This window comes from Pteropus medius, unplaced genomic scaffold (genome assembly GCF_902729225.1).
Source record: "Pteropus medius unplaced genomic scaffold, Ma_sr-lr_union100, whole genome shotgun sequence".
In the NCBI taxonomy this organism is placed as follows: domain Eukaryota; kingdom Metazoa; phylum Chordata; class Mammalia; order Chiroptera; family Pteropodidae; genus Pteropus; species Pteropus medius.
Genome location: NW_024350325.1, coordinates 12,001,265 through 12,014,201, shown reverse-complemented (window position 1 = coordinate 12,014,201; position 12,937 = coordinate 12,001,265).

Sequence of the window (12,937 nt, the reverse complement as noted above, 5' to 3'; positions counted from 1 at the left end):
TTACTGGAACAACAATAACGATTTTTTTTTCTGGTGCTGTGAACTTGGATTCTTTATCTTATCTCATTAAGCAAGCGAGCTTCACCTCTCTCTCTCTCTCTCTCTCTCTCTCTCTCTCTCTCTGTGGCTGGAGGCTCTTTCATCTCTCCTCTCAATCTTTCTTCTCATTGGGATGTGGGTATCCCTTTCTCACAACTCGCATCCCCCTCCCTAATTCCTTCAGTGGTGGCCCTAAGTTCCTTTCTCAAGCTAGAGAGGAAGCATTTCTTGCACTGGAAAGAACTCTAGTGCCAGAGAGCCACAGTGTGCAGTAGGATCAATTCTCCCAAGCCGGAGAAGGGGATGACTCTCCATGCTGAGGACCACAAAAGTGCCCTTTCCAAGCCGAAAAGGGTGGCTGTCTCAAGCCAGAAAGCCAAGCCACACTGAATAGTCTCCCAAACCAGAGATTCATTTCTTCTCTCCAGCTTCCCATTTCCTTTGTCTTCAAACACGCAGGCCATCGCCATCTTATCCTTAGGCATCCCAGACCCTGCCATTTTCCCCTAGGAAAATCTACCACTCTAGATCTAGGCTTTCTATGAAGCCACTCTTTTAATTCTAAGTTTTCCATCTTCCCCATAAGATTCAGCAAGCAATCCACAGATGTTGTGCTTATAGTTGCCTCAAAAGGCCACACCAGAAACCTAGGCCACCTGCCACCAGTGTGAGTCTTGGCACTGCTCAGCAAGGAGAAACTGGCTCATGAAGATATACCTACATGTGGCTTGGGTGGGGCATGAGTTGCGGGAGTCAGAGTCAGGGAATACTCTGGGGAGAGCGACCTCTGTTATCCAGTTTGATGATGTCTCTGCTATGATGGCGCTGACTCCATGCACTGGGAGCCGGGAGGGCTCAACAGAGGAACAATGGATACCACCGGCACTGGTGCTGGAGGTGGGCTGGGAGGGGATGTGGGGGCACCTCTCAGCAGCCCTCACTCCAGCAACTCAGCGTTGCCCTGTAAGAAATCCCTGCACAGCTGAATCGGCACTGGTGCTCATTGTGAGCAGATCTGTCACCATGGAAATCCACTCAGGGACGTGGCCCTTTTAAGAGGCATCTGCCACTGACACAGCCTCCAACTCAGCTGCTGGAGGCTGGACAGCCCCACGTCCTTGCCCAGCCCATTGCAGGGTGATTTCTTGGATTTCTCCCTAGAGAAATGGCTTGTTCATCTAAATCTCGGGTGATATTTCCTTGCTGCTGCTCCTTGTTTCTATCACAACTTTGATAAATGAACAGAGCCTTTATCATCTATGCCATTTTTTCCCCTCTTGCCAAAAAAAGAGATCTTTTAAAACACATGCCACACCCTACCCTTGACTTTCCACAGCCTCTATGAAACTATTAAGGGCAAATGAATTACTTCTTTGCTTACATTCTAACTGCCTTTAGACCTTAAGAAACTTAAACGTCATATAAGCTGATACAAAATTAGTGTTGTGTTTTTTTTTCTCTCTAATGAAAGACAATGTTTCCTAAAATTTCAGACTGCTACTGATTCCATGAAAAAGATTTCTGAATAGAAAACAAGAAATCTGTGCTTCATCAAAATAATCTTCTGTTTTAAATCAACAGCTGAGTACATTTGTCTCGAATTAAACCAATGCCTATGAGTCTCCACAGCTATGAGTCACCAGAAGCTATGACATTCCTGTAAACCAGAAAGTGGATAAGTCTATAAACTAAATTCCCTAAATATTCAGGGTCCCTCTCAGTCTTTTGATCCTTCTCAGGGCTTTTACACTGTCCCCATTTTTCTGTAGTCTCTGTCCCTCTGAGTCTCAGACTCATTCATACCTTTAAATCCTTTCCTATACTTCACCAAGGACCCTCTTCTCTCAGTGCAAGGCTTGAGTTTTTCCTATACACTGGGAATTTACCCTGTCCTACATCACTATTACCTTACAGCCAATCTGCTCCCTCCCTAATGAGTCTCACCATTTAACATTTCAATCACCTCTTCTACACCAGATATCCACACTACAGGCCTCATCAGACCAGGCATTAGAGGCCAGGCTCATGAGAGGGAAAGGACAGAAGCTAGGATTGCCCGAATACTAGCAGCTTTTAAAGGCCAATAACAGCCCAGCTCGCAAGGGCAAGAGCTCATCGAAGTACATCATCTGCCACTGACCTGGGCACTGGGCCAAAAAGCATTTCAACCAGGACAAACCTCCCAAATCTGCTTACTACAAGTGTTAGCAGTCAGTTCATTAGGCTGCCCTCTGCCCCAAGAGTCGAAGAACCCCTAGGTCAGAGCCAGCTACAGGTTTCCAAATAGTCGCACAGGACTGAAGAGGCCCTTCCAGTTGGCAGAATATCTGTATTTGTCTGCACCACTGGACTGGAGCCAGGGGTACCAATGGACATGACAGGTAGAACAATTACTTTCCTTTTTGAATACCGGGGCCACCTGCTTTGTCCTTCCTTCTTTGGACTCTTCTCTTCTCAAACCTGCACCATTTTGGGAGTCACTAGTAAGCCAATTTCTCTGTATCACTCCACCTTTAAATTACCTATTACCTAATGGATACTTACCCATTAGTCCAATACATCCAATAGTCCCTAATCCATACATTCTACTGGGACACATACCTCCAGAGACTAACTTGATTACTACTTTAGACTTAAATGATGCATTCTTTTCCATCCCTCTTAGGCCACAGTCACAACTTCTATTTGCCTTCGAATGGGATTCCCCTAATGGCATCCACCAGCAATTGACTTGGACAGTACTTCCTCAGGGATTCCCGGACAGCCCCCGCATTTTTGGTCAAGCATTAGTTCATGCTTTACAAGATTTACAACTTGAAGGGGCATTCATTTTACAGTATATAGATAATCCTTTTCTTTTCTCTTACCACACTGATTCTATGACCCAAGACTCTGTATCAGGTCACTCAATCATTTTAATCAAGGTGTACAAGAATAATTCTCTAGCCTCTCAGTTACAGCCAATTTAGAAAGAAACTTACCCTGTTCTTTTATCTTTCCCAACTACAGTAAAGGTCCCCAGCAGTCCAAATTGCCTTGCTCAATAAGTTTTCTTAGTCCTGCTGGCTATGCCTTTCTACTCAGAGCAGGGGGTGGGTTACCCCAACCCCTGACTATTTGTGGGCTACCCTTCCAATATCTTTATCTGCTCCTCCTCTTCAACACTGGCTGGAGGAGTTAAAACTAACTTAAATCTTTAAGGATATTTTAGTTTTTATGACAATGACCTAAAACCTCTTCTTGTTAATCCAGTTTACTACCCCCCTGGAGCTATGTTTTCTTTCCTCAGCAATGGAGATCAAGTCTCTTTTCCTCTTTGTATTCTCAGTAATTCTTCTTTGGTGAGCTTTCACCCTTGCAATGTGCACAGACATTCTTAATTTGCTCCCAAAGACTCAGTGACCTGACACCAAAGAGTTCCTTCCCAAACAGCCAGGCCCGGGGAGTCACCTAAAATATCCTTTTCTCAAAGGCAACTCCATCTGTTCCTAATTTAATTTAAATTTACATTAATTCTTAAGACCGACTTTTGTAGAGGCCACCCTACTGCCCATACCTTTTCCAGTCAGCTATTTCAGATCACTAATTCTGATTGTCTCTATATTCAGCAAGAAATCAATCTGATCTCTTTTGGAACCCCAAGTGGGGGACTGTATTCTTCAGAAACTTTTCCAGCAGTAACCACTGCCACCCTCTCCTTTCCCCTTTGCCTGTAGCAAATCTAGCCGCCAAGGAACTGTCCTAAAGGGAGAAGAAATCAAGGATAGTAAAACTCCTCAAACTCTTATCCAGACATTTATTTCAGCCAAAATAGACTCCTTGAAGGGATTCTATTGGGTCTGTGGGGAAAAAGCTTATTTCATACTACTTACAAGATGGACAGGGCTTTGTTCATTGGGATATATTAACTTAGATCTGTCCATTGTATAGGACAACTTTTCATTCCCACTTTCTAATCATCACTCTCTCCATTTAAAAAAATGCCCCTTTCCTTTATTTATCCCATTAGGTATTGCTATTTTTCTCGCAATATTGTAGGGTTAACTACAGGTGGGACTGCACTCGGCCTTCAAAGAGAACTGTCAGAGGAAACTGCCAAGGCCATCAAGGAGACAGCCTTTGCCCTGACTCAAATCCAGGAACAACTGGACTCCTTAGCAGACGTTGTACTTCAAAATCAAAGAGCTTTGGATCTACTGACAGCAGGACAAGGGCGGACCTGCACTTACCATGAAGAAAAATGCTGTTTTTATGTCAATTGATCAGGACAAGTTTCCACATCTATCCCAAACATCTTTAAATACACAGACCAGATAAAACACTCTGGTATAGGCATCTTTACTAGAAATTGACAATAGTGGATAAAATCCATTCTCCTACCTCTTGTCCCCCTAATCTTACTCTTTATTCTCTCTCTGTCTTTTTTTTTTTTTAGGACCACCTTGTTCAATTTGTTTCTTTCAAGATCTAAGCAATTCATCTACAGATGGTTCTTCAAGGTAGCTATCACCCACTCCAGTCATTGGATCCTGTACCATACTGCGGTCCCCTAGATGGGCAGGACAACCGTTGCCCCCGTCAACAGAGAGAAAGTATAAAAGACCGGATTCTTCACCTTCATCCCTTCTCTGCCTGAATTAGCCAGAGTGGTCATTGTCCACAAACCCCAAGATTTGGGTCCCTAATACTAGCGGGAAGAATGTTAGGTAGCTAAGTCAGACATGAGCAACAGGGAGAACAAAGGAATAGGGGCCCAGCCTAGGGACCACCCAAAGAACACTCCTATGGTAGTAGAATTCTAGGTACTCACATGCGCACTAGGCAAAGTTATAAAGCAGCCAGGTGTTAATCAAAATGACCTTACTTGCCAATCACCTTTGGAACCACCCATCACAGCCCACAGGTAAGGCAGACATTCCCACTTCTGGGCCTTTTTGCCCTTTTGGGTTATCTTTTTTGTGACTTTTTTTTGGTTACAGCACTAGGACCATGTACCTCCTTGGGGCATACTTTATCTTTTTCCATGTGCCTCTTTGGGCATTCTTTGTCTTTCTGAAATATACTGTAATAAAACTATTAAATCTCAATGATCACTGTGTCATTTGAGGGAAAACTGAAAGAAAATGCTAACTACATGACTATGCCATCTATCCCTCTCTCTCCCCACTACTGCTGGGGTGACACCCTGAGGGGCAGAAATTGCCCCTGGTTAAAAACCACTGCTTTAGAACATGTAAGTCTTTTCTTCATGGAGCAACACGAAGGACCAATGTTCCAGGGAATTCACTCCTGGAAACACTGTTTCAGTTCATTTCTGCTCATCTTATATCAAGGAAATGAAGGCCCAGAGAGATGAGGTGACTCGTGTATGTTAGTCACATAATTTAAGTGATGCATATAAGAGCTGTTTCCAAATGAACCCTAGCTCTTTGGGCTTCAACCCTATCCTAGCTTCTCTTGGATGAGGCTAACAATGTCTGGAGACAGCCCTCACTCCTCCCTATCTGTATTGCTGGTGCTGTTTCGTAGATATTCAAATACAGTACTTTTTTTTTTCTCTAATTATGCAGCTCATGGACTCAGGGTACTTAGACACCCACTGAAGGAAAGACCAGCTCATGCAGTCAAAGTCCTACTATAATGAATTTTTGTATTTGAACCAAAAGCAAGGGGGAGGCTAAGTTCAGAAAGAATCCCCCTTCTTTATGAATTTCCCAACAATGATAGTGCTTGGGGACATTTTGTGTCTCTTTTCCTGAAGAACCTTGGAATTGGGAAGATTTCCATTTACTAAGGCTGATTTGAATGTGGAATTTGTAAACAAAAAAGGAACAGAGGAAGTTCTTAAAGAGCACATGCTGTGCTTTCTGAGAGTGCTCAAGCAGAGACCAAATGCTAAAGCTGACTCCAGCAGGAGTGGGAGGCTGGACTAGGTACAAGGTACAAATTTAGGTCCTACTCTGCATCTAGTTGTGCTTGGTATACAGTGCATTTTAGAAGCAGGGACACACTTTGTGCCTCTCTCAGTCCATTTCAACTTTGTGTTTCAACCACCTAGATTCTACTCTTGGGAAAGTAAGAAGGTATTCTGTGGTCAGCTGCTTTTGTCTTGGGGCAATGAGCACTTACTTGGTGCTCTGCAAAGCTGTTCTCACCCCTGAAATGCACACACAATGTTGACCACATTAGCCATCGTACCATTTTTTCCATGTGGCCAGCACTACTCTATAACCTTTACACTTTCAACTCATTCAACTTTCACAACTTCATGTGTCAAATGTTGTTCCTATGTTCATTTTACAGATGAGAAAACAGGCACACAAATTAAATAACCTTGCACGAGATCACAGAACTAGTAAATATAAAAGCCAGTTTTGAAATCCAAGTGGTCTAGATCCAGAAGCTCTTAATCTTTGTACTCAGTCCTCCCACACCCCCACCACAGGCCTAAAAACAAAACTTTGGGATCCTCTCCATTAATGTGATAAATACACTGTAGACTTACCAGGAAACCACTCATGTACAGTGTGGTGTTTTATAATGACAGAAAAGACAGAAAAAAAAACAAAAACAAAAACAATTCTTCCTTTTAAAAATGTGACATGTTGTCCTTATGAGAAAATGAGATGTTGAAATTACAATCTGATCAAACACTTTCCCAAAGGGTGATTTTCTAGATAAAGGCAACTATTTTTCTTTCCACGGAGACACAGAGGTGAGCTTGAAATGCTGTTGATCTGGGTAGCCTTGATGTGCATGCTTCTTTGCTCAAGCATTGTGATGTGTTAAACTCAAAGGAATGCTGCCACCTGTGGTAGAGATGGATGATATATAACGTTGTTTAGGAAAGAGAAATATATATAAATATTTATATATATATATATAAATATTTATATATATATTTAAAGAGAAATATATATATAAATATTTATATATATATAAATATTTATATATATTTAAAGAGAAATATATTTATATATATAAATATATATAAATATTTATATATATAAATATTTATATATATTTATATATATTTATATATATTTATATATATTTATATATATATTTATACATATATATTTTTATATATATAAATATACATATTATTTCTATGACTGTTAACGTTGGTTAGGAAAGAGAAATATATATATATTTATATATATATATTTAGGAAAGAGAAATATATATATATAAATATATATATATATTTCTCTTTCCTAAACAACGTTAATAGTCATAGAAATGAGGAGAAAGAAAAGATGTTAATCTCAACTAATCTCCCCATCTGTTGACTTGATGTCTAGTTGCAATCATGGCCAAAGACATAATTTTGTTTACTACATTCCTTTCCCTTGCATTAGAGCATAAGCGCATTTTGAGGTCTTCTCAATCACAATGTTAGTGCCCATACAATAGGCTGTCAAATTCTCTCAACTCCGCTGCTACCACTGCAGTTCCAAGAACCATTAGCTCTCACCTGGACCTGAAACAACCTCTAACTGATCACTTGGCTGCCATTTGTTCCCTTAAACATTCCCTTCACCAAGGTGTTCACTTTCAAATGTACTGCAGAGCACAGTACTCACTTACATAAAATCTCCAACCCATTCTTGTTGTGCAAAGAATAAAATCCAGACTCTTAACATGGCATTGGCAGCTTTATGTGATCTAGCTCTTGCCTGCTCCCCGATCCCTCCCTGAATCCCTCCAGTCATGACCTTCCTTCTGTTTTTTGAACATAGCAGTTTTCTTTGTACCTCGGATCTTTTGCATTTCTATTCTCACTATTAAAATCTTTGCATTTCTGCCTACTCTTTGTCATTTCATACTCAGAATCAATATTACTTCCTCAGAGAGACTTTCTTTGGCCACTCATTTTAAAATATAAAAGCTCAGTATCTATCACATAATAATAGATGCATAATAAATAGTCATTTTATTCCCTTACCATACGGCCAAAGCTCTGGTGCAGTTGATACAGAAAAAAAGCACAAGTATAAAATATTATTGTTTAAGTCCTCACCTGTTCCCAGGTCTGAGGTTGATATAGGACTGGGAGAACACATTAATGTGTTAGCATAAACTAGTATAGCTGGGAAGGCTGAGGAAATAGTTATAAGTGGGTGAGTTTGGCTTGTGTCAGTGTGGGGCCGAGTTCATTGGGACAAGAAAGCCCCAGAGGATCTAGTTAAGGAACTGGGCTAAACCAAAGGAAGGTTGGCGTCCATCCACAGACCCCACACTTATAGTTACCCACACCCTGGGTGCTTCACTACTACCACAAATTCACACTTTTAAAGACAAGCATCTCCAGATTACCTCAGCTTTCTCTTCTCAAGCTAACTTTCAGAGAGGAGTCTCAGGCATAAAGCCACAAAAATAAGACTCTTCATGAATTATAAATCACCTTCCTAATGTCCTCATCAGAGCAGTCCCGATGAGTTTATGGAGTGTCTGATAGAAGATAACACTTGAATGGTAATTTACAGGTTGCAAATGTTTTCACATACAAGGTCTCAATGACAACTCATTACAAGCTTTACAGGTGAGATTGGATAATGGGTCACAGGTCTATCAAGCAATGAAACCCAATTTTATTCCCAAGGTATGAAATATGTTGGATACTTATTTTTTGTACACCTGGGGCCCAGCAAGAGGGTGCTTAAAAACATCAATTTTCTCTACCTAGAGCTCAAGTGAGCAATTCATTAAAGAAATTTGTTATCATGGAAAAGTTACTGAGCAGCCTTAAATCACTGGTGTATAAATGTAAAGTCAGTGTGCACACCTTGCCTGGGAAACAGGTGTGTTTTACTACTTGCTAGAGTTAGAATAGTAATCACACTCCAAACGCTAAAATTGCGCACTCCAATTACATACGATTTATTCTCCAACAAATTTTCACTTAGGGAACCCTCTTCCCAGGACCTAGATATACAAAAAAATAGATATTCATTTTCAATCCCTTGGGAATATAATTTGGGTTTTGTTACTTGTTAAATCTATGCTCCACTAGCTATATGTTGGCATGTCATATCAATTCTTTGAGCTTCCAAACCTTCCTGTTTATAATGACATTGACAGTGTCTCACTTATAGGGGTTGTGAAAAATTATCATTGAAACCACATATTTGAAAATATTTGCAACCTGTAAAATGCCATTCAAGTGTTATCTTCTATTAGATACCCCATAAGCTATCTTTGATAATCTAGGCGAACCTAATTTGGTCAGTGAAAGGTTTTAAGAGCAAAATTAAAGTCTTCTTGAGGAAGAAGAAATTCCACCCGTGGACTGCAGCTTTAGCTCCTGCCCAAGAGTTCCAGCTCTTCCTGATGGCCTGCCCTACAGATTTTAGATTTGCCTAGCTAGCCCTACAATCATGTAAGCTAATTCTTTACCATCAATCAGTCAATCAACAAACAAATGTGAGTGTGAGTGTGAGTGTGTGTGTGTGTGTGTGTGTGTGTGTGTCCTATTGCTTCTGTTTCTCTGGTGGAGCCCCAATTGGTACAGTAACCAAGAGCAGCTTCCTCCCCAGCTGGTGTCATTTTCCTTCTTGAGGCCTTGTTCATCTGTGGTTAGCGATGCCACAGTACCAGGCAGGGCAGACTTTGGCACAGAAGTCAGCCAAGCAGTTGGGGAGTACACTGACATTTTAATTTTAATATTGGCTTTAATAGCAAATCCAAATCTGATTTTCTATCTATAGATCTATCTATAGATAAGAAAAAGACCAAAAATTAAGTGAGAAATTGGCAATGAAACAGGCAACACACAAAATAATGTTCCATGAACATATGCTAAGATGCTCAATCAAAGTGAATTAAATTGGCGAAACATCATGTTTCATATACCGAGAAAATATTTAATAGTAGTAAATATGTATGGTTTATTGTATATCAATGATACCTCAATAAAGCTATAAAAAATATAATGAAAAAAAGAATGGTGTTTGGGAGACCACCAGGAAATGGAAATTCTCAAGCACAACCAGAGAATATATAAATTGATTCATTATTTCAGGAGGGCAAATTAGCAACATTTATTAAAACATTAATTATACTCATAATTTGACCTAGCAGTTCCATTTTCTAGGATTTATCTTAGGGCTAAATTTCAAACTCGTGCCAAAGGAGCAGGTAGAAAGAAATAAAAGAAGAAAGGAAAGAAAATTGCCATTCTAAGGAAATAATTAGACTGATGAATAAAGGCATAGAAAAAGTGATACTAGAGTATTTAGAATACCAAAAATTTAGGCAAGAAAAAGAGGATGAGTCAAATTATAGTAGAACCACAAAATAAGATACTGTTAGATATTAAAATCATTATCTGGTTCTATGTGAATTGACATAGAAAGATAACAAATACTATTGAGTGAGGAAAGTATATTACAAAACAATTTGTTGTATAATCATTTTTGGGGGGAGTGTAGAAAAATAAATAAAATAAGTATAAACTTTCATACTTTTTGGATTTTAAGAATGAAAATAAATGACTTTTATAATAAAAAAATAATAATACATTACCTTTCCATTTAAAGAAAAATTACAACCAACAATAGCAAATAAATATTGTTGTCTTTCAAGAGGGAGATGCCTTTACAATTAAACGGAAATTGGACTTATGCTCTAATATATTGATTTAAGACTTCCTGAGGCTCTGACCCTCCAAGATAAACACTTCTTAAGGATGAACACTGGGAATAACTGTGCCTTTCCTGAAAAAGACTGATTTTATCTCAGGGGCCTGAATCACATAACTGAGAGTCCATTCTCTGAATTTGCTGTGAAAAAGTTTAAGGCCACATTTTTGTTCTCTTTAGCAAACATGAAGTATCTTGCACTTGCATTTTGCATTCTGACTTCTCCCCAAAATTCATAGTACATCTCCTCTTATTTTATCTTCACCCCAATTTTCTCACTTAATTTTACCTTAACCAATAATTCATTTGGAGGAGACCAGGCAAAATAACATAGATGGTAGAAGCTTCATTCATCGTCAAAGTTGTGATGGAAACATGGAGCAAACAGCAAGCAGAGTCACCTGGAGTCTAGATGAACAGAAGCCCTACAACTAGGGAGAGAAATAAGAAATCACCTTGTAACAGAAGGAGGGAGGAGGGGGTGAAGGCACAAGGGTACCCAGTCCTGAGCAGCTGAGTGGGACAGAAGCTGTGGCAGCTGCAGCTGGTAGCTTCAGACACCTCTTAAAGGGACCATGTCTGCAAATGGACTTTGGCAGTGATGGACTCGCGCTCTCTGAGTACCAGCACTGGGTCAGCTCCTCAGTGAGTACCAGGGGAGCACTGAGCTGTCGGAGCAAGGGCCGGAGGTGAGACTTTCTTCTTTGAGAAGTGCTGGCAGTATCTACTGTTCCTCTGTTGAACCATCCCTCCTCCCAGTGTGCCAGCACAGCGCCACCATAGCTGAGACATCATCAAACTGAATAACAGAAATCACTCCACTCAGGGGATTCCCTGAAACTCCACTTCCCCTAACTCATTGGCTCACACAAGCAACATCCAGTTGTGTCCTCTAGGAGTCCAGTGCTCCTTGCTGAGCAGTGCCAAGACTCACGCTGGTGGCAGCAGCCCTTGGTTTCTGGAGTGGTTTCTTGAGGCAGCTATAAGCACAGCATCTGTGGATTGCTTGCTGAATCTTAACAGGTGCCCCTGTGGGAGGCACAGGCTGGTGCTAAACTTGACCTGCAGCCAAACCCCTCTCAGGACTGTGCCACTGGATGCCTACTACACAAATCCACAGTAATAAGACCAGGAGACTCAGGAGCTTTGCTTAGTACATAGAAACAGACATGGAAAGGCAGCCAAAATGAGAAGACAAAGAAGCAGAAACCATATGAAAGAACAGAACAGAGATCCAGGAATAATGGATTTAAGCAATCTAACAGATGCAGAGTTCAAAACACTGGTTATAAAGATGCTCAATGAACTGAGGGGAAGTGTAGATGAACTTAGTGAGAACTTTAACAAAAATATAAGAAAAAAACCCATAAAAATGGAAATGGAAATTATAAAATGGAACCAGTCTGAAATGAAGAATACATTATCTGAGATGAAGTATATATTAGAGGGAATCAACAGAATGGATGAAGAAGAGGACTGAACAACCGATAAAGAGGATGAGGAAGCCAAGGACACTCAATTGGAATGGCAAGAAAAAAGAAGCCAAGAATATCATAATAATTTAAGGGACCTAAGGGACACAATTAAATATAAAAATATCCATGTCATAGGGCTACCATAAGGAAAACAGGAAGTTAAAAAGCTATTTAATGATAGAAAACTTCCCTCAGCTGGTGAAGGAAATAGACATACAACCCCAGGAAGCTCAGAGAGTCTCAAGAAAGAGGAATTCAAAGAGACCCACACAAAGACACATCATAATTAAAATGTCAAAAATTAAATATAAAGAGAGAATCTTAAAAGTAGCAAGAGAAAAGCAGTTAGACTGGCATAAGACTGGCAGCTGATTTCTCAAAAGAAACTTTGGAGAACAGAAGGGCTTGGCAAAAAGTATTCGACGTGATGAAAACCCAGGATCTACAATCAAGAATACTTTATCCAGCAAAGCTATCATTTAGAGTCAAAGGACAGATAAAGAGCTTCCCAGACAAATATAAGCTAAGGGAATTTATCATCACCAAGCCAGTATTACAGGAAATGTTGGAGGGACTTCTTTAAGAAGAAAAAATATGTGTCATAAACAGGAATAAAGACTGGTAATAACTACATATCTATCAACAAGTATCTTAAATGGAAAAGAATTAAATGCTCCAACCAAAAGATAGTGTGGCCGAATGGATAAGAAAACAAGATTTCTACATATGCTGCCTACAAGAGACTCATTTCAGATTAAAAGACACACACAGACTAAAAGG